Source organism: Hemicordylus capensis, chromosome 2 (assembly GCF_027244095.1).
Source record: "Hemicordylus capensis ecotype Gifberg chromosome 2, rHemCap1.1.pri, whole genome shotgun sequence".
NCBI classification, from domain to species: domain Eukaryota; kingdom Metazoa; phylum Chordata; class Lepidosauria; order Squamata; family Cordylidae; genus Hemicordylus; species Hemicordylus capensis.
The window spans coordinates 320,752,522-320,777,959 of NC_069658.1; the positions used below are offsets into that span (position 1 = coordinate 320,752,522).

The 25,438-nt window shown below is 43.8% G+C and overlaps 1 long non-coding RNA gene across 1 annotated transcript in view; it reads right to left on the reverse strand.

Moving 5' to 3' along the window:
* LOC128341645 (uncharacterized) overlaps positions 1 to 16,274 on the reverse strand; it is a 57,861-nt gene extending 41,587 nt beyond the window's left edge. Inside the window, exons 1-2 of the long non-coding RNA XR_008314499.1 lie at positions 16,080 to 16,274; positions 10,366 to 10,470 (exon numbers count right to left, since the gene is read on the reverse strand). This is a non-coding gene — a long non-coding RNA (uncharacterized LOC128341645). The remainder of the gene's footprint in view (positions 1 to 10,365; positions 10,471 to 16,079) is intronic.
* Positions 16,275 to 25,438: the final 9,164 nt, after the last annotated feature.

Below are 25,438 nucleotides of genomic sequence, written 5' to 3' on the forward strand. Positions count from 1 at the left end.
CAGAATCATATTTTAATTACATTATTTCTGGTCATTCTTAGACAGTTTATGATATAGCTTGTAGAAAGTGTTTTGTTGTTGTGTTCTTAACACTGATTTCATAGTTTTTGTTGTTCAGTCACTCTGTTTTCCTTTCAGATAAAAGCATGATATAAATGATAAAGAATAATCAAATTAGTCAGTTAAGGTAAAGAATAGCTTGCCTGGATGACACTCCCACACTTCTAGACATGTAGTGGGTAAAGGGAAGAAGCACACAAACCTGGGGTCCCTCCCCAATCTCACAATCTATCTATCTATTTATTACATTTTATATCCCACTCTTCCTCCAAGGAGCCTAGAGCGGTATATTACATACTTAAGTTTCTCCTCACAACAACCCAGTGAAGTAGGTTAGGCTGAGAGAGAAGTGACTGGCCCAGAGTCACCCAGCAAGTCTCATGGCTGGATAGGGATTTGAACTCGGGTCTCCCCGGTCCTAGTCCAGCACTCTAAGCACTACACCACACTGGCTCTCTGGATTTCTCTCACTAATCAGAGAGGTGAGAGAGAAGAGATGTTGCCCAAACAGGCCAAGCAGGGGCAGCCCACAGTATTGTGGCACCTGAGGCACAGTGCAAAATGCTGCCTTGCCCCCAGGCCCCTGGTGGGAGAAACCCCAACTTCAAAGCCAACCCCTGCAAGTCTGGAAAGGGCATGAAGGGCGGAGGGGGGAGAGGAGGGCAGGTTGCTGCCAACCTCCTCTTCTCTCCTTCTGCTTCTTGCAAGCTTTGCAAGGAGTGTGAGGATGAGAGGTGAGGCTTGCAAAATGTGCAAGGGTCAGGTTGGTCTCAAAGAGCTGCTCTGATGGCCATGGTAGGGGGCATCTTGCTGCCCTGCTGAAGCCCCAATAATCTGCTGGCTGGGCAATCACCTCACCTTGCCTCAGGAAAGGGCCATCCCTAAGGCCAAGTGTCTCTCCCCCCCCACACACACACACATACTCTTTTGACTCTCACTCATTCTGTGTGCTCATTTTGACTTTTAAAAACATATATTGAGTGAGAGTGAGAATTGTTGATTTCTGTAGTATTTGCATCTCAAGAGTCCATGCAGAGCCACCTTGCCCACTAAAATCTCATTTTCATGAGTTGAGGTTTTCCCCAGCAATATATATATGTATATTCACTTTCTCTTGCTGCGGTACTTTGAAACAAGCTCCATATAGCGCCAGCCTGTTGTTACGTTATATTTATTTATTCAAGTTTTCACATGAAGTCACATGCAGAATTGCAAAGTTCCTTCCACACCAGAGTAGATACAGTGGCTGGAATGCCGGCTAGCCCTCCATCAACACTAGGGACACCCCGGGGTTGCTGTACAATTTGAAAAGCTGCCTCGGCGGTAGTGGGACAGGGCTGCTGCGGAATGCCTTAGAATTGTTTCCAGGCAGTCCTGCTGTGCTACTTCATTTGTTTGTTTTACTACATTTATATCCTGCTCTTCCTCTAAGAATCCCAAAGAGGTGAACAGGGTTATGTTAAGAACATATAAGAACAGCCCTGCTAAATCAGGCCCAAGGCCCATCTAGTCCAGCATCCTGTTTCACACAGTGGCCCACCAGATGCCGCTGGAAGCCACAGGCAGGAGTTGAGGGCATGCCCTCTCTCCTGCTGTTACTCCCCTGCAACTGATACTCAGAGGCATCCTGTCTCTGAGGCTGGAGGTGGCCCACAGCCCTCTGACTAGTAGCCGTTGATAGACCTCTCCTCCATGAAGTTATAAGAACTTCTAAGAACAGTTATAAGAACTGTTTATCCTCACAACCCTGTGAGATAGCTGAGAGATAAGTGACTAGCCCAGAGTCACCCAGTGAGTTTTGTGGCTGAATAGGGTTTTGAACTCAAATTCCCCTGATCCTAGTCCAACACTCTAACCGCTATATCACGCTGGCTGATTTTGGAAACAATGGAAGTACACTGCACGGCTGCCTGAAAGCAGTTTTAAGTCATTCCACAGCAGCCCGATTGCACTACTCCATTCCACTACTCCATTCCACAGCAACCCGATTGCACAACAGCCCCAACAGGTCCCTAACATCAACAGAGGGCTGCCTTTCATGGCAGCCAAGGTATTTTGAGGACACAGTAGACTGACCTTTCCCCTTCTACCTCTCATGTTTTGGTTGCCATCGGCTGTATCTGTACCTTTTTTTTAAAAAAAGACATAAAAGTAGCACTAACAACAGTCAACAAATGTGGCAATTGTGCAGTTACAAGTTTTTTTAAAAAATGTTAGATTTTCTGTGTTAATAATGTGATGATTTAAGCACAGGAAAAATACAGCCGGACAATGGATGGGTGTCATGTGAATCCTGCATTATGCATGAGTAAATAAAAGGTGACAACTCTAGAGGAAACACCCACTCTGTAGGTGCCTCTGGAGAAGCTGCTTCACAGATTTCTACCAAAATTTCCCAGCTTCTGCTTGGCATCCTGAGAGCTTGTGTGGCCATAGTAATATATTCACTGAAAATGTTGGCTCAGCATTCTGAGGCCATGAAAAGGGTAAATAAATATTAGGAATTTTTAGGAACCATTTTGAAAATAAAATGAAAATAGTATGATATTATAGACCTCCATGGTACACACAAATTGAAGCTGCCTTCACACATAACGTCAAACTGGAGGCAAGCAAGCCAAAGGTTGCATTTCATGGTCATCTGAATGCATGAAACCATAGTTTTGTCACAAAAGCAACCCGAGGTTTTTGAGCCGAAACTGTAATCTGAACCTTTGGCCTGTAGTGAGTTTCGCTGCTCCATCCTGAGGTTTGAAGGCAGCAATTCTGCCGCCTTCCATTCTGCCACCGTCATAACCTGGCTTTTGTGCTGTGGCTGCTGCCAAAGCCATAAAAAGGGTGGCACAGACCAGACCAGAGACATACCAGCTATGTGCCTGCTGCACCTCTCGCTGCCTGCCTCTCCAAGCACTGGCCCTGCCCCCTGCTATCTCCGCATTCCTCCAGCCATTGCCCAGCAACAGGGATGTTGCGTTGCCATGTCTCAAACTTAAAAGCAAGTAAAGAGAAAAGCCACATTAGGGGATGTCCGCTTTCCGCTGTGTCCCCTTTGGCAATCTGCAGGAAAAGGGGATGGGATGACAAGATGGAGACTTTGTGGCGAGGTCTCCACAAATCAAGTGATGATGTATTTGCACAAGAACATGGAGTCCCAGTGGCATCATGAACTGGGAAACCCAGCTTTTTCCCAACAAAGAGAATACATGCCAGGGGTGTGATACCTGGGGACTGGGTTGAAAGGCAGCCCCTGGAACTCTTGAGTGGTTCTGCTCTGTTTTTTGTACAAATTAGTATGAGAAAGGGGGCCCAACACATTGTTGGTAGTGGTGGACTGCAATGTTCACTTTAGGACCAGGTTGTCTGGAGCAGCTCAGGAGTTCATAGAAGTTTTGACAACTACGGACCTATCTCAAGTGGTCTCAGGATCGACACAGAATGGTGGTCACATGCTCAATTTAGTCTTTTGCTCTGATCAGGGTAGTGTTCTGTGGATGGGGACTCCTGTTATTTCCCCATTGTCCTGGATGAACCATCTGGTTAAGTTAGGATTTGCAGCCACAACCCACCTCTGCAGGGGCGAAGGGCCTATTAGGCAGGTCTGCCCGAGAAGGTTATTGGATCCAATAGGATTCCAAGAACCTTTGGAAGAGTTTCGAGTTGGCTCGGCCAATGATTCTGTTGATGCTCTGGTGCAAACATGGAATAACGAACTCTCACTAGAGCAGTTGACACAATTGCTCCTAAGTGTCCTCTCCAACCTGCTTCAAAATTAGCACCATGGTACTTGGAATAATTATAGGAGCTGAAGCGGCAAGGAAGATGACTAGAGCACAAGTGGAGAAAGAGTTGATGCAAATCCAATAGATTACAACACAGAGCACAGATCTATGATCTGGCAATACAGGTGGCAAAGAACTAGTTCTTTTCTTCTGCAAGTTAATGTCCAGCAGAGTTGTCTAAGGTTGTGAGAAGGCTAGTACATGCCCACTGCCCCTTGAACTCGAATGTGGAGCCTTCGGTCACCTGCTGAAGACCTTTTTAATGACTATTTTTGTGGATAAAATCTCTCGTATTCAGGCTGAACTGGATTCCACATTTATTGCAGAATCTACTAGGGAGGTGTCCAGCAACTCATCTTATGGGATCAGATTGGATCACCTTCAAGTTTTGACTCCTGAGGATGTGGACAAGCTGCTTCAGACTGTATGTCCTGTCACTTGTTCTCTTGACCCTTGCCTGACTTGGCTCATTTCATTTGCCAATAGTACTATCAGAGAAGGTCTGGCTCATATTATAAATGCTTCTCTGATGGAGGTCAGGATGCCTCCTAGCCTTAAGAAGGCTATTATTAGACCTTACTTGAAGAAACCTGCACTGGAACCCTCAGAGCTAGCCAATTATAGACCTGTCTCCAATCTTCCTTGGTTGGGAAATATGAGTGAGAGGATGGTGGCCTTGGTGCTCCAGGCAGTCTTGGAGGAAACATTTCAAACTGGCTTTTAGGCAGGCTATGGGGTTGAGACTGCCTTGGTTGGCTTGATGGATGATCCCCAGTTGGGTATTGACAGAGGGTGTGTGACTCTGTTGATACTTTTGGATCTCTCAGCGACTTTTGATACCATTGACCATGGTATCCTTCTGGGTCGCCTGAGGAAGTTGGGATTGGGTGGCACTGGTTTACAGTGGTTGTATTCCTACCTCTCTGGCAGATTCCAGATGGTGTTGCTTGGAGACTGTTGCTCTCCAAAACAAGAGCTCTGGTATGGAGTCCCTCAAGGCTCCATACTGTCTCCAATGCTTTTTAACACCTACATGAAACTGCTGGGAGAGATCATCAGGAGATTTGGTGCAGGGAGTTATCAATATAACATCCTGCACCCGGATTACCTGGGAGGGGGCCTTCTTCTGCATGATCCCTACTTCACATTAAAGTCATCGAGAGAGGTCTGTCTCCGGATGCCACCAGCTCATCTGGCAGTGACTCAGGAACAGACCTTCTCTGTAGTCACTCCTGGGCTATGGAATACACTCCCTATGGATGTTCATGGCTTAACATCTTTACCAGCCTTTAAAAGACCCCTTAAGACACATTAATTTAGCCAGGATTTTAGTAATCTTTGAATGTTTTAATTTGTTTTAAATTGTTTTAACAGTATGTCTTATTTTGCTTTTCTTGTGTTTTTGTGAATCACGAAGAACCTTTGGAGTCAGGCGGTATATACATAAAATAAATAACTAATAAGATACATAATAAATATGCTGAGGACATCCAAATCTATACAATCGTCCCTCGCCAATCGCGAGGGTTCCGTTCTTGAAAAACTTTATGGTTGGCAAACTTGCAGATGACAAGGCATTATAACCAATAGGATACAGGGGGTTAGGGGAATCGCGGTTGCAAAAAGACTGGGAAAAACAGTTTAAAAGTTTTTCCCCGAAACCCCCTGGCCCCCCCAAATCACCCCTGACCCCCAGAAATCACCCTTGACCCCCAGAAATGACCTCCTGACCCCCAAAATTCCCCCCAAACCCCCAAATTCCCAAAAAATCTTGCCAGATGATGCCGTTCAGCACCTTCCTATATCACTGTGCCATTAGGTGGCTAGTAATCAGTATACTAAACAGTTTTTTGCTTGGTCAAATACCTGCGTCAGGCTATTCATGTGATTTCAATCAAAACATTCTCAATAAGCATGGTTTTGACCAACCTTTCTATGCCACAGTTTACATGATCAAACCCTCAGTTTTATGGTGTTAGACATCACTAATCTGACAATGTATTAACTAAATAGATGGCTTGCAAACCAAGAGTGGCAATAAAAGATGTGAATCCTAACCAAGTGGGTCACTGAACACATTGTTTGCATGGGCTAAACAGGCAAGAAGTTAAAGGTGTTTTAACAAGTCCAAACATGTGAAGACATGCTGGCTAGACATTGTTGGTTCTCAAGAACTTGCAACATGGCCTTTGAGGCGTGGTATTGCACTTTGCTTAGGTAAAATAATAGGCGCACACACCCTATTGGATAGTAATAATTGTTCAACTGCATTAGAGTATTAATTCAATAATCACTGTGTTGCGGAACTTCTCTTCTTATGTTCCTATACAAGCTTGTAATTGTTGATTTATTTTATTACATCTGTTTAGACTTTTAAACACTTTGTTTTGATGGCTCAAGCAAATATACAATACCTAACATTTGTAATTCCACCAAAATATAATATATAAGATAACAAACATGAACTTTTAGATTGTGAGTCCTTTTGGAACAGGGAACAATTTTCTCTTTTTGAAATGTAAACTTTAAAAACTTATTGCTATATAAACTATACGCTGAAAGAAAAGTAAGAACTAGCTGAACCTGCACAGATCATCTGTCCGCTAGGACTTTGTTGTTCTCCTTGCCCCCTCCCGCCACAGCCCCTGCTTTATTGTTCAGTGTCAGCCACCCACTCTCACTCAACCCCTCCCCACCGCTCGCTCACTCATTAACCCCCTCCCTTCTGCTCACTTGCTCACTCCCTGCTCACTTTCTCACTCGCCCCCTCCCCACCATTCACTCGCCACCTCCCTGCCACCCGCTCACTCATTCACCCTCTTCCTGCTGCTCGCTCTCTCACTCCCTGCTCGCTCTCGCTCACTCACTCCCCACCACAGGCTTGTTCACACACCCTCCCTGCATCATGCTCTCTCACTCACCCCCCCTGCTCCTCACTTGCCCCCTCCCTGCTGCTCACTCACTCACCCTTCCCTGCCACTCACACCCTCCCCTCCACTCGCTCACTTGCTCGCCCCCTCCCTGCTCACCCCCCTGCTCACTCGCTCACCCCTCCCCACCGTCTCACTCACTCGCCCCCTACCCACTCCTCTTCCCTATCTGCATATAGAATCCCCACTGCCCAATCACCACAGTGCTTCTGTTCTGTTACCTCCAATTGGTAAAGCACTGTGTGGGTGGGGCTTACCATGTATGACTTTAGTGTGTGTATGTATGTATGTATATATATATATATATATATATATATATATATATATATATATATACTGCAGCTTTCTGGCCCCAGAATGCTCTGTGCTGGGGCTGCTGTGGACATGGAGGCCACCCCAATAATGTTCAGAAGGAGTGGTTGCACAAGCAGCGCTGCCACAGTTATTATTCCCTTTTGCCACAATGGGAATAACTCGGCAGTGCTGCTGCACAACCTCTTGTCCATCCTACCTTCTGCTCTTCTGTAAATTTGATCTCATCTGTTCACATCCATTGGTTCCCCAATCTGCTGCTACTTCAAGACCATTTTTTTAAAACTTGAAAATGCTTTTTCAGTGCATGGTTCCAGACAATCATGGATCATGTAGTAAATGATCCATAGCACTAGTGGCAGCTTTTCCATGAGGCAAGGTGAGGCATGCCTCAGGAGTGGGAACAAAGAGGGGTGCAGGGCGCAGCAAACACTTCAAAGCCTCCCTGCCACCTGCTTCTACTTGCTTTTCTCAACCCACTGGGACAAGCTTTTCATTTCCCACTCTTGCCCCACTGGGGCACACCCATTCTTTCCTTACTTCCCTCATACAACATGACGTAGGAATGCCTCTGCCACTACAGCCTGGCTTGGTAGCATAATCTGAGAATGCTCGCTCACTGCCTCAATAGCTGCCTTAACAGCATGGCCCTAGAAGCTTAGCACTCATCCACAGATGAGGGTTGTGTGTTCTTTGCCTCAGGAAGCGAAAGGTCTTGCCCCACCCCTGCAAAGCAACTTATAACCAATCAGGTTTGGCTACATGGCAATATCCCATTGCCCTGACACTGTGAAGGGCAGGGACCAAAAATCCATTTCCTAGGCAGGCCTATGCTCCATGTCTTGCCACACTACAGTGCTATCAGCACTGCTCAGCAAGATTTTCACCCTGAACTAGCTCTTGTTGCATACAGTGACACAATTAGTTGAATCTGAATGTATGGGAGTGTGCACTTAAGAAAGCATCTTAATATGGATCCCATTGAAAATAATGCACTGAAAATGGACTACATCTACATGCAGATGTGCATTTGGATGTGAATATTGTCCGTCCACACAGCATTGCTTCAACGCAACGTGCATTTGAATGCACAATTCAATTCATATTCTATCCCAACTAGTAAACTATACATTTCTGGATTGGGGCAAAGGAGCACTGGCCTAGTTGCCTTGACAATAGAGCTACAGAGCTACAAGGCCCCTTAAGAACAATTTCACACTCTCACAAAGGGGTGCAAATTCACCCAAAAGGGAAGCGAGTTTTGCAGATGTGGAAATGTTTGCAAAGCACGCACAAATCCTCATCTCTGTTTGGCCTAGCACTAGAAATCAGGGAATTAATTATATCATGAAAAGGAGTAGGCCATACTAGAGAACCTCAAAGCACAATCCACCCACAAGTTCTTCCATCCAAAACCTATTGAAATGAATAGCACAACAGCACATTAGTTTAAACAGAACTTGTGTTACCAGGCAATGTCTTACCTCCACCCCACTCCCCACACCTTGTGGGGAAACTCTGGCTTCATGTAAGTGCACAGCAGAAGCACAGCACAGGCAGGCATTTGGTGCCATGGAGAAAGTTGGCCTCTGTTTGAATCAAGCAGTAGTGTTATGCAAACTAGACTAGGAAGGGTAGTATACCCCTCACTGAATCATGCACAGTTTGAGTTCCTGGCACAATGAAAGAAGAACGAAAAATGTGAGGCTGAAGAGCCTTTAGTCTATGACCCTGGGACAACAATCAGGGTCAGTTCCCCAAACCAGCTAGACAGATTGGGCACAATAGAGCCTTTTTTGTTCTGCACTTCCTCTGAATAGCTCCTACTGCATTCACACCTTTCTCCGGTCCAGTCCACTTGATCCCTTTAGAAACTTAAAGTTTTCGTACCCTTGGAATTTTTCATATGATAGAATCCTATTAAAAGTCCTGTCTTGTCTAGACATGTGTGGTGGTTTTTCTGTTCCTCATCGCTGCTGCTACTGTAGGAGTCTGGCAGCACGAGATGACAGCTACTATTCCAGAACACCTGCCTGACCAAGTACCTGACCTTGGTACTTGGTATTCACCCCCTTACCCCTCTCTGAGCCGAATCACTGGCTACTTAGTCTCTAATTTGGAAGACTGGACCATGGGGTCCAGAATCATAATATGAGCTGAAATTATGTCATGGCAAATTACTAGCCCTGAGTGCTCCTTTTGTAGAACTGCTTCAGGGACACCTCCCTTGAACATTTTTTTTTTTTAAAAATCTGAGCCTTTGAGTCACTTGCTGTGTGTGCTTGCCATGGGACCATCCATGTTCCTGACTACCTGAGAGCCTCTAAACTCTCAAAAGGAACCCTAGAGAGAAAATCTCCTATATGGGCTTGCTGTGTGCTAACTTGTGTGCTGATACACCTCTAGCTATGGGCATATGCAGCAACAGTCCTTGTGCTGCACAGGCACCCTGCTGCCTCTCCTTGTCCTCCTTTGGCAAAAGGGACCCCAAATGTTCTCCAGGGTGGAAAGTCCTCTCTTTTGGCATTGCAAAAAAGAAGAAGAGGGAAATCCCCTCATGTGACTGAAAGTAAATCTCATCCTCCTTAATTATATTTAAGTTTGGTTTTGCAGGAAAAGTTTGTATGAGTGAGTTAAAGACAAAAAACAGGGATTCTGTAGTCATCATGAAGTAGTGTTCCATGGAAACCTTCACTTTACAGAAAAACCATTAGTTGAACTCTACATTGAATAAAAGTAAAGTGTGCCAATCAAGTCGATTTCAACTCCTGGCGCCCACAGAGCCCTGTGGTTTTCTTTGGTAGGAGGGGTTTACCATTGCAGGAGGGGTTTACCATTGCCTCCTCCCATGCAGTATGAGATGATGCCTTTCAGCATCTTTCTATGTCGCTGCAGCCCGATATACTACCAGTGTAGATTCAAACCAGCAACCTTCTGTTTGTTAGTCAAGCATTTTGCCGCTGCACCTCTCATTGAATACCACATTTTAATAGATAATTTGATCCTCTACAATTTTCATATATAACATTTTCCAGTTGGAACACTGGTTTGTGAGATATATGCAAAAAATTCTTTTTGGTGGCAATTTTTTCAAGATGGCAGCAAAAGCTCAACTCATAACAATCAGGACTTTTAGCATGCTACTTACAACAATGTCCTTAACATCTGTACCAATTTTTAAAACTTTGGGGTTTTTTTTTTCATTATTTGCTAAAAATTGTCCTAAAATGACTGAACCTCTATTCAGACATGCCAAAAATAGGGGGAGGGGGTGCTGTACTCACATACAGCATTTGAAGAGTGTCCCTGGAAGTTCTGCCCTGCTACTACTGGCTCACTCAAAAACCCCGAGCTTCCATATCCATGTTTTGCATGCGTCCAGCATTTGTCTGAAAAGGCAAAAAACATAAGTGTGATGCTGTCATCCACTCCCTTCACTTTTGTGGCAAACCTGGATAGCTGCTTACCACAGCAGGTGAAGAACAGTCTAAGCAAAAATTGATCCAAACCTCGAACTAATTCCCACAGAAGGTATTTCAGGTTCTTCAGATTCAGGACATTCCAAAATATGGAAAACCAAAAATATACAGTTATATACACATGCAAAAACAAATGACAGGGGTTTTATTGTGAAACTCCTCTGTGAGTGCAAAAACGCTGCTTGATACATGAATTTACACATTTTAACAATGTGTGGTGCTTTCCCCCCCATTTTTTTTACTGAAATGTGATTGCTGGTTAGGAATATAAATGTTTGAACAACTTGCTAACTACATGGTATAGCTGGTTAATATAACTGTTCATCCTCATTTTAGTCTTCTACATTGCCTGCATTCCTACAATCCTTCCCGCAAGTTTTTGCAAACAGCAGAACAAGGATTTGCCTGCATTTGCACTTTCTAGGTGCATGGCCCAGTGACAGATACTTTGCAGGCAGTGTTTCCTCTAACAGGGATTCCCAGATGTTGTTGACTAGGTAAAGTGTGCCGTCAAGTTGATTTCAACTCCTGGTGCCCACAGAGGCCTGTAGTTTTCTTTGGTAGAACACAGGAGGGGTTTACCATTGCCATCTCCCATGCAGTATGAGATCTTCCTATATCGCTGCTGCCTGATATAGGTGTTTACCAGCGGGGATTCAAACCAGCAACCTTCTGCTTGTTAGTCAAGCATTTCCCCACTGCGCCATTTAAGGGGACAACAACTTGTTGACAACAACTTCCATAATCTCCAAGCAAAAGTCATTGCACCTAGGGATTCTGGGAGTTGTAGTCAACAACATCTGGGAATCCCTGTTAGAGGGAAGATTGTTTGCAGGTGCAGTGGATCATGTCCAGTAATGTGTCCAGTACAAATGCAGGCACTGTAGAAGACATAAATGAGGATGGACAGTTACATTAACCAGCTATACCAGTGATCTTCAAAGATTTTCAAACGGGCACCACTTTGTGTGTGTGTGGGGGGGGGGGACAACCCTTCAATGTGAGAGCTATTTCACACTGTGCTGACATCTGCATGGTGCTGCACTTTTCTCAGTGCTGGGAGGTCCCTTTAAGAGAGACAGAGCTCTCTTTTAAGAGCTCTAAGAGGAAAGTACTAGGAATGGCTATACTTCCCAGCACACTACGTATGCTTTCCAAGATGGTGCAGGACTCAAGTGGGCTAACTTAAATGAGCCCCACTGGTGCTGGGCAAAGTGCAGCATAGCACAATGGAGGAAATTGCCTTCACATGGTGTAGGGTGGACTAAGCAGAGCACCGTATTTACCTGAATCGAAGATGACTCTGAATTTGAGATGAACCCCTTAGAAAGTAGAGGTTAACTACAAGTCACACCTGCATTTATTTGAAAGGAACAGGACTCTGCATTTAAGATGACATCTGATTTCTAATATCAACAAGTTGGTATAGTAAGCACTAATCTGCCTACTTTCCTTTCACTGTTCCTGCAACTGGATTAAATTTGGACCAAATGGGTTAGACAGTTCACAAGTTAGCCCACTTGCACCTCAAACGTTCATACAAACACCATCTTGAATCAGGGTGGATGACATCATTACAAACTATGCCCTTGAGCCATCCCTATGTGTCCCTAAACCTGTAGCAAATTTTGGTTCAGATTGGTTAGGCGGTTCACAAGTTAGCCCAATTGCACCTCAAATATTCATGTGTCTGCCATCTTGAACTGGGGTGGATTACATCCTTATAAACTATGCCCTTGAGCTGTCCCTATGTGTCTCTACACCTGGTTAAAATCAGCTGATTCACAAATTAGCGCACTTGCACTTCAGATGTTCACACGTCCACCATCTTGAATTGGGGTGGATGACTTATCACAAACGACACCATTGAGGTGTCCCAGTGTGTCACTCACTACAACTGTATAGAATTTGGTTCAAATCGATTAGACAGTCCACAAGTTAGCCCACTTGCGCCTCAAACATTTACACTTCCACCATCTTGAATTGGGTTGGATGACATCATCACAAACTACACCATTAAGGTGTCCCTATATGTCCCTACGGCTATAGCAAATTTAGTTCAAATCAGTTAGGCAGTTCACAAGTTAGCCCACTTGCACCTCAGACATTTCCACATCTGCCGTCTTGAATCTAGGTAGATGATATCATCAAAAAATATGTCGTTGAGGTGTCCTATGTGTACCTACAACTGTACCTGATTTGGTTCATATTGGTCCAAGCATTGCTAAGTTGATGGGGTGGGTGTGTGGGGACACACACATGGAAAGCCGGTTGATCTCATAAGCCTACTAGAAAGTAAGCTAAAAAACTTAGGGAAAACCTAGTCTTGGATTCAGCTAAATACAGTATTAATCTTTGACCAAAGCTTTGAACAGGCTCAAGAAACAGTTAGCCAGGCAACCACATTTAGGATTGGTGGGGCACTGCTGTCCCCCCAAGCCTTACAATGAAGAACACTGAGCTATACTATGTGCTTAGCACATTATTCAAATATTTACATTCTTAACCAGTAATCACATTTCAGGGTTGTTGTTTTTAAAGTTGCTAATAGTTAAAACATGCAAATTGGTGTCTCGTGCAGTGTGTTTGCACTCACAGAGGAGTTTCACAATAAACCCCCTGTCATTTGTTTTTGCATATGTATATTATTGTATATTTTTGGTTTTCCACATTGTGGAATGTCCTGAATCTGAAAAAGCTGAAATATCTTTTGTGTGAATTAGTTCTAGGTTTGGATCAATTTTTGCGTATATTGATTGAACAGTGATACCTCAAAGTCTGTTTTTTAAAAAAGTGCACATTGATATACTTCTGTATTTTTGATATGTTGAAATACAACGTACATTCTTAAGTTTAAAACAAAAGCTGCTTCTATGGGAATTTATTCAACCTCAGTTGCTATATCTAATGGACTAGTAAATGCCAACCTAAATGCCTGCCTGGAGGCAGTGATTGGCTGGATGAGGGATAACAAATGAGACTGAATCCAGGTAAGATGGAGGTACTTATTGTTCAGGGTCGGAACTCAGGAGTCGATTTTGATCCAACCATTTTGGATGGGGTCACATTTCCCCAGAAGAAATAGGTACTCAGTCTGGAGGTGCTACTGGAGCCAAACCTTTCCCTGGTGCCCCAGGTTGAGGCAGTGGCCAGAGGTGTTTTCTATCAGCTTTGGCTGATACACCAGGGGCATCTGTTTCTTGAGATAAATGTCCTCAGAAGAGTGGTACATATGCTGGTTACCTCAGGACAACTACTGCAATGCTCTTTATGAGGGGCTGCATTTGTACATAGTCCAGAAACTGCAGTAGGTACAGAATGAGACAGCCAAGTTGATCTCTGAATCATCTCAGAGAGACCATATTACTCCTATACTAAAAGAGCTACACTGGTTCTTTTCTGGGCAAGTTTCCAGGCAAAATACCAGGTGCTGGTTATAAACTATAAAGCCCTAAACAGCTTAAAAGTAAAGTTGTGCCATCGGGTCGGTGTCGATTCCTGACGCCCACAGAGTCATGTGGTTTTCTTGGTAGAATACAGGAGGGGTTTACCATTGCCTCCTCCCGCGCAGTGTGAGATGATGCCTTTCAGCACCTTCCTATATCGCTGCTGCCCGATATAGGTCTTTCCCATAGCCTGGGACACACACCAGTGGGGATTCGGACCAGCAACCTCTTGCTCCCTAGGCAAGTTACTTCCCTACTGTGCCATTAGGTGGCTGTCCTAAACAGCTTATGCCCTGGGTACTTAAGAGAATGTCTTCTTCACCACGAGGTCCACTACCCATTGGGATCATCTGGAGTGGTTCGTCTGCAGGTGCCACTGACTCATCTGGTGGCTACACAAGGACAGGCCTTCTCTGTTGCTGCCCCGAGACTCTGTGGAATGTGCTCCCTGCTAAGAGCCTCCCCTTCTCTGACAAATTTAAAAAGTCTCTAAAGACTTATGTTTCATCCAAGCTTTTTAATTTAACTGTGGTTTTAAATTGTTTCAAGGTTTTCATTTTTAATCTGTTTTATGTTGTAAAACACCCAGAGGTGGAGGTTTGGGGCAGTCTACAAATGTGAAAACGAAATAAATAATAAATAAATAAGAAAAGATAATCGTAAGTGGAGGGCAGACAACAGGACCATGAAAGAAATGGCCAGGCAGAATCATGACTTCCTCATCTCCCAGTGTATTTGTTTTTAAATGTATATGTCTGGGGTCTGGAGAAAGATGTAGCAGCTCTATCAGAGTTTCATCTTATACTGGTATCGAAGGCAACAGTGCTTCTGCACCAGTTTAATATCTGAAAGCATAGTCTCAGATGCAGTGGCTTCCACATTTCTCATTTCTTTTTTCCTTTGTTCTGCTGCTTTTGCTTTCCTTTTCTTGTCAACACTTTCTGAGAACATGATCAGATCTGCTTCCAAGGTTCCTCCCCACTGATAAGGAGTATCTAGCACATGCCTATGTCAAATGGAGACAGGCGACACTGACTAATTGAGTCATTAATGCAATCAGCACTTAAGATTAGTGCAAGATAACTTTGTTACTGATGTAGCAGGAACACTGTGTGGGAGCACATAGCAAATCCAGGTACTCAGGTACTTTGCTCTAAGACAGGCCTGCACAACATAAGGCCTGGGGGCCAGATTCAGCCTGCAGGGACTATTTTACTGGCCCCCAGGTCTCCTGCAGCAACACAGGAGCTGGAAACTGCCTTATAGTGCCATCCTATGCATGTTTTCACAGAAATATGTTCCATGGTGTACCCAGTAAAGCTTACTCTCATGTAAGCATGCCTAGCATTGCAGCCTGAAAGCAACTACAATTTAGGGAGAGGAAAGAACTTGGCATTTGTTTGGGGCTGGCATGCACTCTAGGGGGCCCACTGATTGAGCAGGGACAGGACCTATTCTCTGGCCACTATCCTTGGTTAAAACTATGGATCCATTGACAGGGGAAATAGAGCCACAAACAGCTAATAATATTTAATTATAATGTAATAATGTGCTAAAAATTTGACCTCGGCCCCTGCACACCAAGTTGTGGATGGTTCCGGCCCACCAGGGCATTTGAGTTGTGCAGCCCTGCTCTAAGATGACAGAGGGCTATCCAGGCATTGATGGAAGAGAGTCAGATTTATCCCTCAAAACAAATGGCTTCTGATTTTAAAACAACAACAACAACAACAAGAAGAAGAAGAGAACAGGAACAGTCCAAATAAGCTGATTCTCTTTTCAAGGGATTCTTCCTTTTCTTTTCTTTCTTTTTTTTGGCCAGTGTTTGTGAGTTGATCTTGTGGAAAAGATTGATAATCCTGATACTGTTAACAGGAGAGAGTGTGGTGGATTGAAGATGTGAAACCTGCGATGGACAGTTTATCTTTGACTTGACGGCACTGCAAATCTGCCTCATGACACATTACATCCATGTGTGAGCAGCAAATGTTGTGATTTCACTGCACAACTGCAAGGTGCAGAGTCACTGTACAACTCCTTGGCCCTACCAAAAGTCAAACACAAACAGCTTACCCTTCTTCTTTCCCAGCGTTATAGCGCAAGTCTCAAAATGCCCTTCTTTTGTTCCATGATGATAATTGTATGGTAATCATAAGCAGAGTTTCTGGTCCATCTAATCTGGCAATTCATTCCCTACAGTGGCCAACCCAATGTGTCCAGAAAGGTCACAAGCTGGGCATGAGACCCACAGTTCTCTCCTGCTGCTGTTTGCCCTCCAGCAACTGACATCCTGTTGTCATGGCTACTAGCCATTGATAGCGCTGTCCTCCATGAATTTATCTCATCCCCTTTTAAAATCATCCATGATAAAGTGATTATCACATCTTGTGATAGCTTTCTCCTTATAATGCCTTTCTGAATAAACTCTAACATGGAATTTGTCTTTTCCATCATGGCTATATGCTGAATGGGCTTTTTCATTGAGCTGTCCACCACTACAAGTCCAAGAACACTTTCATGAGTTTCAGCTAGTTCACATTAAGTCAGTTTGTTTGAGAATTTTTTTGTCCCAATGTCCATCACTACACACTTATTAACACTGGTTGACATTATAAGGAAAATTACTCAAAGCTGTCCCATTAAAAATAAAATGTCAATGTCAATGTGACTACTCCAAGTAATTTTCCTCATCATGTAGGTCATTGCACTTCATTAAAATAGTTCCCCATGCCCCCAGTTTGGACAGATACTTTTGGAGCTCTTCAGTCTTCACTAGTGACTTGGATTTTCACTGTCCTGAATAATTTTATGTCATTGGCAAACTTGGCAGCCTTACTGCTCACTTCTAACTCCAGATCATTTACAAGTTACCTTAGCACTGGTTCCAGAGAAGACCTTGGGGGATCCCACTGCTTACTTCCCTCCACTGTGAAAAATGTCAGTTTATTGTTAGTCTCTGCTTTCTGATCCTTAATCAGTTACTGATCAATAAGAAGAAGATGTGACTCCTTATCACATGATGGCTGAACTTACTCAAAAACATTTGGTGAGGAACTTTGCCAAAAGCTCTTTAGATGTCCAAATATAACATCTATTGCCTGATTATAGCCTCATTCACAGGTTATGTTCAACACTTGTACAAAAAGTGTACATGTTCACAGGTATATATCTGTACACAGGTACAGTCATTCACATGTTATGATGAACGCAGGTACAGAAGTATTTTTCTATCTGTACCATGCATTTGAAGGGCCTGTATCCAGGTTCACTTTTAAAATGAACCCAGGAATGGTCATTCACACAAAAACATGTACGAGTGTACAGATATCTGTACACTCTTATAACATAATGTCTGAATGGGGCTTATATGTTATTGCTATTCTCAATTATTCTAAAAGAACTAGCTGGCCTGGGCACAGAGCATCTGCGCCTCTAGTTCTCCCTTTTTTCTCCCCCCCCACACCTCGTTCTTGGCCCCTTGTTCTTGGCCCTCCCCCCTCTTGGCTCTCCCCACATTCTTGGCTCCCATCATTCTCGGCCCTCCCCCTCCTCTCCCCTCCCCTCCCCCTTGGCTCTCCCCCACCCGGTTCTCAGTCCATTTCGGGCTGAGTACGGTCCGACCAGTCATTTGGGCAGCAGGCGAACCCAAAGAAGGAGGTTTTGCCACCCTCTTCCACATCTGCTTGGCCATCCTCCTCATGAGTTGGCCGGTTGGAGGCGACGTGCACTTTCCCACTGGCTCACAGTGGAGGCCACAGGTTGGAGGTGGGGTGTGCTTCTACTGGACCTCCCTCCCCCCAGCCACCGCTTACTCTCCCCCCTGCCCACCATTTTCTCTCTCCGGCCGGCCACCTGACCAGCCACTGCTGCCACGTCCTCTCCCCCTGCCCACCCTTTCACCATTTTTCCAACCACCTGCTACTTTCCCCCCATCCATCTGTCGCTTTCTCTCCCCCCACCGCCAACCATTTTCTCTCCCCCTCTGCCCGCCTGCCCGTTCGCTTTTTCTTCCCTGCTGCCATTGCTGCTTTCCTCTCCTGCTCTCAGCAGCTCGCTTGTGGGAGCTGCCACACACAGGATTAGCCAAGGGTATGCCTTAGAGAATTATATAAATAGATGGTGAGGCTCTATTTTGCAGAAGCCATGCTGATATTCTCAGCAAAGTGTAGTCCTCTATATGCATTAACAATTTTATCTTTGATTATGCTTTCCATCAGCTTACTCAGAACAGATGTTAAGCTAACTGGCCTGTAATTTCTGGACCCGACCCCACCCCTGCCGGATCTCTTTTTGAAAATTGGTGTTCCACTGGCTACCTCTGCTAAGAAGGCCAATTATAGTGACATTGCAGAACTTTGTCAAAAGATCAACTATTTCACAGTCCATTAGGATCCCTTAAATATATGCCATTTGTGAATTAGTCCAATAACTTCATATTTTGTCAGCTCTGTTTGAATTAGAGCTCAAATGCCTTTGCATGTTTCTTCAGAAGTAAGCCCAGCAAGTTCACCAATGCTTACTCAGACTTTGTTCAATTAGCAAGTCCCCTACTAAGTGAGCAAAGAGGCACCTTTTAAAAGTGGTGATTCTCTTTCTTTAGTGAGGAGAAAGCAACTGACCCTATTCATGCCCTGCACAGCATCCCTCCAGTGGCTGTTGCTGGTGTCTATCTTATGTTTCTTTTTTAGATTGTGAGTTCTTTTTTAGGTCTTTTTTAGATTGTGGGATGGTATGGACAATACATCCAATCAACCCCATCTATTTCACAGTTAGGGGCATGCACATGCACGTCCCACTCCTCCTTCCTGTGAGCTGTTCCACATTGTATAATTGTGTGAGGGCTGTTTCCTCCAAACTGCCCTTCACACACAATTTATATACTAAATGTAGTTTTAAAATTGTGTATGATGGGCTGGATCAGATGACCCAGCCCATCATGCAATTATGAAAAACAGAACAGTTCAAAGAGGGGAGTGGGATGCATGTGTGATCAACCACCTCCCTGATTGGTTTCCAGTTTCTGACACATGTAAGGAAAGTTTTGTTTGTTTTATTTTTATTTTTTAGTATTATGCTTCTCAGTTTTGATTTGCTTGTCTTATTGTCTTCTAACATTTTGGGAACCCGAGGCTCTCATCATTAGTAAAGCAAGAAGCTTGAAATAAAACTTTGCTACTATTACGTGTTTATTGTTTGTGATAGTTGTAGTGCCATGATGACATCAGCTCAGTAGAAGAAGAAAAGACTTCTCTTGTTCTGTCCCAAAGGGTGTGTCTGATGACCCAGCTGGTTAGATCATGTGTTACCTAGAACACTAGATGCAAGTTAGTTCCCATGAAGACAAGGGACTAATGATAGTGGTGAAAGCCAGGTAACATGAGGGCAGGAGATGTTCAATCTCATAATGAGGAGTAGTCATTTAGTTATTGCTATTGGCACTTACCGTACTTGTGTAGCTTTCACTGCTGATGGAATGAGATAATAGAGCTCATCTACATTAACAAACACGTCTTTACTGACGTACAAACAAAACAGGCCTCTCCCATGGAGAAAGCGTTTGCATTACAACTGAAACTTTGTGCTGGTTCCAAACAGGGAGAGATCTACTTTCCAGAGAAAGATGGGTAAAATATCACATGTGCTAGCTCACACGTGCTAGCTCAAATTCATCTATGACAGGACCACACACATATTTTTACATGAAAAATGTCTAGCAGGGGCACAACAAAAAGAACAATCCTAAAACACATAAAATAGTTTATGATAGTTCTCCAAAATACTAGAGCTGAAACAGGATTTGATGTGGGGTGGGGAAGTGGAAATAAATTTGTTGCAATTTCAAATTTTAGAATTCAGCGGTGGTTTGTTTTTTTACTTTGACATTTAAATCTGATTAAGTTTGAGAGCTTTAGGTTTGTTGGACAATGTCTTGGTTAGACAATTATTATGGAAAGTTCAAGATGATATTCTCTGATGGTTTTAACATTGGCTCCTGACCATTTAAGTTTTATCCAGCTAAGGGTCAGTTCAGACAATCGTACACTGTGCCACACAATAATGTTGGAGGTGTGACAAGAATGCACCCACTCTGACATCAGTGGCGGACACTCTCAGGGTATCCTGAATTGCATGAAGGAGGTGTTAATCTGAATTGCCCCTCTGCACATGCTTCAAAGCTCTGATTAGAACTTGTGCCTATTTTAAAATTAGGGCCAAACTAGATACCATGTGAAAAATCTATGAATGAGATCTTTCTTTCTTTCTTTCTTTCTTTCTTTCTTTCTTTCTTTCTTTCTTTCTTTCTCAAAGCAGATGCATAGGGCAGGGGGATCTGATCAGGTCCCAGGTACTTCTCCCCACCTCAGTCAGCTACTATTTGATTTACAAGTAATTTTGGGCTGCTTCAGACAATATGTCCACCAGCCCCTCCACATCACATTGGGGGAGCAGTGTGTGCATGCTCCCCTCCCCTCCCACTCAATCCTCCACCCCACTGCCATATAATTGCATGAGGATGGTTCATTCAAATCACCTCTCAACAGGCAAATTAAATATTACTTTAAAGTAGTATTTAATTTACATGTCAAGAAGCAGTTCGGGTTAATAGTCCTCTCCATATTACATGATAGTAGAATGGCGCACCAAATGAGGGGGAGTCATGCTTCTCTCCCATGTGATCCAGAGGGGCCGGCAGATATATTGTCCAAACCAGCACATAAAGTTTTGCCCTAGAGGGCAAACAGCAGTGAGAAGAGTGCTATTTCAATGGGGGAATGGCTCGGAGAAAAAGCTTAAACCCCTCTTGCTCTGCAGGTCAGGACTGGCAGGCCTTGTGGATGCTTTGATATTCTTAAAAAACAGTAGGAGGTCTTATTCATGGATCTCTCACTTCACATCTCGTTTGGACCATAGAGTGGGCCACTTCTATGGACCACTCTCATCTCTCAAGACTGTGTGCTTTATTTGTTCTGCTTCAAGCACAGGAGAATAACAAATCTACCTGAATCCTTGAAGAGGCAAAAAAGACAGGACATGAAGAGACAGGAAGTCCTCTCACCTGGAGTTGTGCGTTATTGATCCTGTTCTAGTGTTCTGGGCAAAGAACAGGGGAATTTCTCTACCTGATTCTTCCTTTTCAAAAAGGCTTTTGAAATGATGATTGAATGGTTCTCTTAAAATTATTGATTCACCAGATCAATATTTTTGATCTATTAGTGACATCAGTAACAGAAAAGATCAGATATGTTACTGTACCAATATACAGTATTGTGTAATTCAATTAAAAACACTTTTTGTATTAAAACTGTGTGATATTTTAACAGCACAAATATTACTCTGTCATTTCAATGGTGAACAAAAGAAATAAGAAGAAAATAAAAGGAAATCCAAGTGCGGAAAGTATTACACAAGTAGCAATATCCATTTTGAAGAATTAAGAATGAAATGCTATTCAAATACATCCAGAAAATGAGAAAAAGTTAACCAAAACACACACACATCACAATCAAAAGCAAATGCATGAAATAATTAGACACAGGCACCCCAAAACTGAAAATGACTTGATTAGCAAGCCAGAGGTTGCCGGTCCGAATCCCTACTGGCATGTTTCCCAGACTATGGGAAACACCTATAGCAGGCAGCAGTGATACAGGAAGATGCTGAAAAGCATGGTAAACCCCTCCTGTATTCTACCAAAGACAACCACAGGGCTCTGAGGTCATCAGGAGTTGACACCGACTCAACGGCACACTTTACCTTTTTACCCCAAAACTGATTGAAAACAAAAACAAAAACCCTAGAATTTAACTATACTGGGTTTTTTAATAATCCTCAATAGTGTCAGTAAAAGTAATAAAAGGAACCTACTTTTCTAAAATAGAATAAAAATGCTAAAATACATTACCTGGCTAGAAAACACCCGTTTAAGCTGGGAAGCTGTTTTCTCTATTTCTAAAAATTCCCAATTTATTTCAGTCCTGAATGGAAGGAGGTTATGTCTCCAAGTGCTTTTGTTTGAGAGTTGGAAGCCATTAACCATCAGTTTTCTCTTTATTTGTGGTAGTGGTTCAGTAATTGTTAATGCAAGTCGATTCCCAATGTCAAATGCAGCCCCAAGAAAAACTATGTCTTTTCTGAGAAATACTCAAAGCTTGGCATTTTGTCTACCATTTAGTAACTTGAGTCAGTTTTTGGATGAAAATGAGAAATGTTGCTTCATCTGCCTTTAATAACAACCCGCACTTCACGCCCTTCACATGGCTGCGTACTTCTATTAACAACAATAACAAAAAGCTCTTGGTACATAAATAATCGCAAGAGAGTTCTAGTACTCAGCTTGGTTATCAGTGCATGTTTGGGCACAGGCAGGCACACACTGAAGTCAGCACAAGTTAGGAAAGACAAACACCTCCTACACAAAGTGGAGACACAACGGAAGCAGCAATAACTTTGAGACAGATAAAGGGACCTGTCAGAACAGGACTGGACAATCCCAGCAGGCAAAAGCTGTCCAGTGAGCCAACCTGGAGAATGAGGGAATATTTATTAAGTGTTTTAAACTTTTCATTCTCTTCCCCCACACCTTTGTTTTCAACCAAAACTCAGAAATACACCCAAACTAAAGGGGATTTCAGGATGATCCATTCCTGAGGAAGTACTCAGCCTATACCAGATGGAAAGCAATTCCCTCTGAAGGAGCAGGTGCAGAATTTGGGAGTGCTCCTGGACCCAGCTCTTCTCCTGGATAGACCAGTGACAGATGTGGCCAGGCATGTTTTTGCTCGGACTCTGCTGGTACACCAATTGCAGCTTGCTTTTCTGAAGAAAGCTGATTTTCCCACACTTGGTCACTTCCAGGCTATACTAATGCAATACGATCTACATGGGGTTGCCCTTGAAGAGTGTCTAGAAACTGCAATTCATGCATTACATTGCCGCTGAGGAAGATGGGAGTTGGAGCCTCAGCTGGAACCTAAGGTTGGCTGCCCCTGCCCTAAATAGTTTAGGACTGGGATATTTGAAAGATGGTCTCCTTCCACATAATCTTCCCCTCACCCTGAGGTAATTGGAAAAGCCTTTTTGCTTATCTCCCAGCCGTTTGAGGTGTGGAGGACTGGGGCGCATGACTGGGCCTTCTCATTATCAGAACCAGATTATGGAACTCTCTGACATGAGCAGTTTGTCTCTCTCTGTCTGTCTTAGCACATTCAGAGAGCTGGGTTTATTCAAACACACTTTTCATTGTATCGGGTGAAGATATAGAGGCTATTCACACGATTGTAGAAAATCGGGCTAGCCTCTGCTAGCCCAATTTCCTACAATCGTGTGAACCACCAGGCTCGGCTGCGAGCCCGGTGGTTCTTGAGTGGGTAACCCGCTCAAGTAGCCCGCCCCTTAAACCGGGGGACACGCGGCCCCCGAACTCCCCAGCCCCCGCCAGCTCCGTCACAGAGCCGGCAGTCATGTGGGCGGCCGATCCAGCTGCCCAGGGCTCCCACCCTGCTTGTCTGTGTGGAGAGCCCGCTTAGCCTGCTCTTCCCGCAAAACTGGCAAAAGCGGGTCTCACTGATCATGAGACCCACCTTGTTATGTTCTCTTCTGAGTCTCTGGTTCTGTTTATTTTTCTCTGCTGTTGATGTATGGGTCATTTTGTTTGTTTCTTTGATAGTTTTGTATTTTAGATTGTTGTTAGCTGTCTTGAGGGTGTGGGTGGAAGATGTGGGATGGAAATTATTTTATTAAACAAATACATTTCCATGACGTGAAATGCAGGATTGTTGCTCATTGACAGTTACATGGATCCACTATGCAAGATGTCAAAATAACAGGCAGTGGCTAAAGGTCAAACTATACGCAGGTTTAAGCATATGCTATGTAGCTGCATGCTCCCCCACCCCACCCCACCCACCGCCCGTGTAAAATAGTGTGGGATCTAACCTAGATCAGGACTGCAGCAGGAACACAGGTTATAAAGCTTTCCTCTACTCCCACTGTGGTCCTGATCCAGACCAGGACTCCCAGAGCACCCTAGCCCGATTCAGACAGAGTGTGCAGATGTCTGTACATTTGTACACGTATTTGTGAACCTGGATACAGGCCCTTCAAATGCATGGTACAGACAGAAAATGTACTTCTATACCTGTGTTCAGCACAACATGCGAATGACTATACCTTTGTACAGATCTGTCTGTACCTGTGTACATGGTACACTCGTTGTACGAGTGTTTAACATAACATATGAATGGGCCTTCTATTTTAAATTTCTAATTTGGAGCAAGACCCATGTGCATATTATTTACACAGAAAAAAGAACCACACAGTTTCTTGGTGCATGCTTAAAGCAGAGCTGCTACCAGATTGATTGACTGATTTAATATACTGCACTTCAAAAAATGGCCCAGGGTGGTTTACAACAAAATAAAAACAATTAAAATCAATTAACAATTAAAATCCAAACTAAATCAATTGAACAATTAAAATCATTTAAACATTAAAAGCATTTAAAACCAACATTGGAATTTAAAACCATAGATCTAATTAAAAGCCTGGGTGAATAAATGTGTCTTCAGTGCCTTTTTAAAAGTTGCCAGCGGTGAGGAGGCTCTTATTTCAGCAGGAAGCACATTCCAAAGTCCTGGGGCAGCAACAGAGAAGGCTCATTGAGTTGGCGGCAGCCCCAGACGAACCTCTCGATGATCTTAATAGGCGGTAGGGTTCATGGTGAAGAAGACGTACTCTTAAATGGCAGGGGTAGGGAGCAGTACCAGCCTATGTCTCAAGGCTGTGCCACCACTCAGCAAAGCTGCTCCAACTGCAGTGGGTCGCTGGCATCAGAGGGGGCATCTTGCCACTTCTGTGGCTCCCCAAAATCCATTGCTTGAGGCAACCGCCTCAGCTCAGCTCACTGGAGCCTCATCCCTGCTCACCTTACAGGGCTTGTGTAAATATTGCTCAGAGAGCACATGTGAAATGATTTCAACACTCAAAAAGTACTATATAAATGTTAAGCATGGTTATTATTTTCCACTTTAAAATGACACACAGGTTCTATCTACACAACATGCTTATATTGCTCTTTCATTGCCATGTCCTTCCATAAAGCATCCTGGGAATTACAGTGACATGCTAATAATACTAGTATCTTTGAGATCTCTAGCCATTCCCCATACAATGGCAATTTCTCCAGGAAGAGGGTGTGGCGGTTCATCCAGTTTGCCTCTCTTTCCAGGGTGGGGAGCAGAATAGTCCACCTGAAATCACTGTTTCAGTTCATTTTGTGGTGAGGCCTTGTCATGACTCCTACCAGAGCTGGGGGGGGGGGAGAGCTCATTGGGGTTGAATCCTTGTCTGTAAGCAGTTCACAATAGGCAGCCACCATCCACTTTATTTTGATGTGGGAAAACCCACTCTCCATATAAGATTCTGGGGGGGGG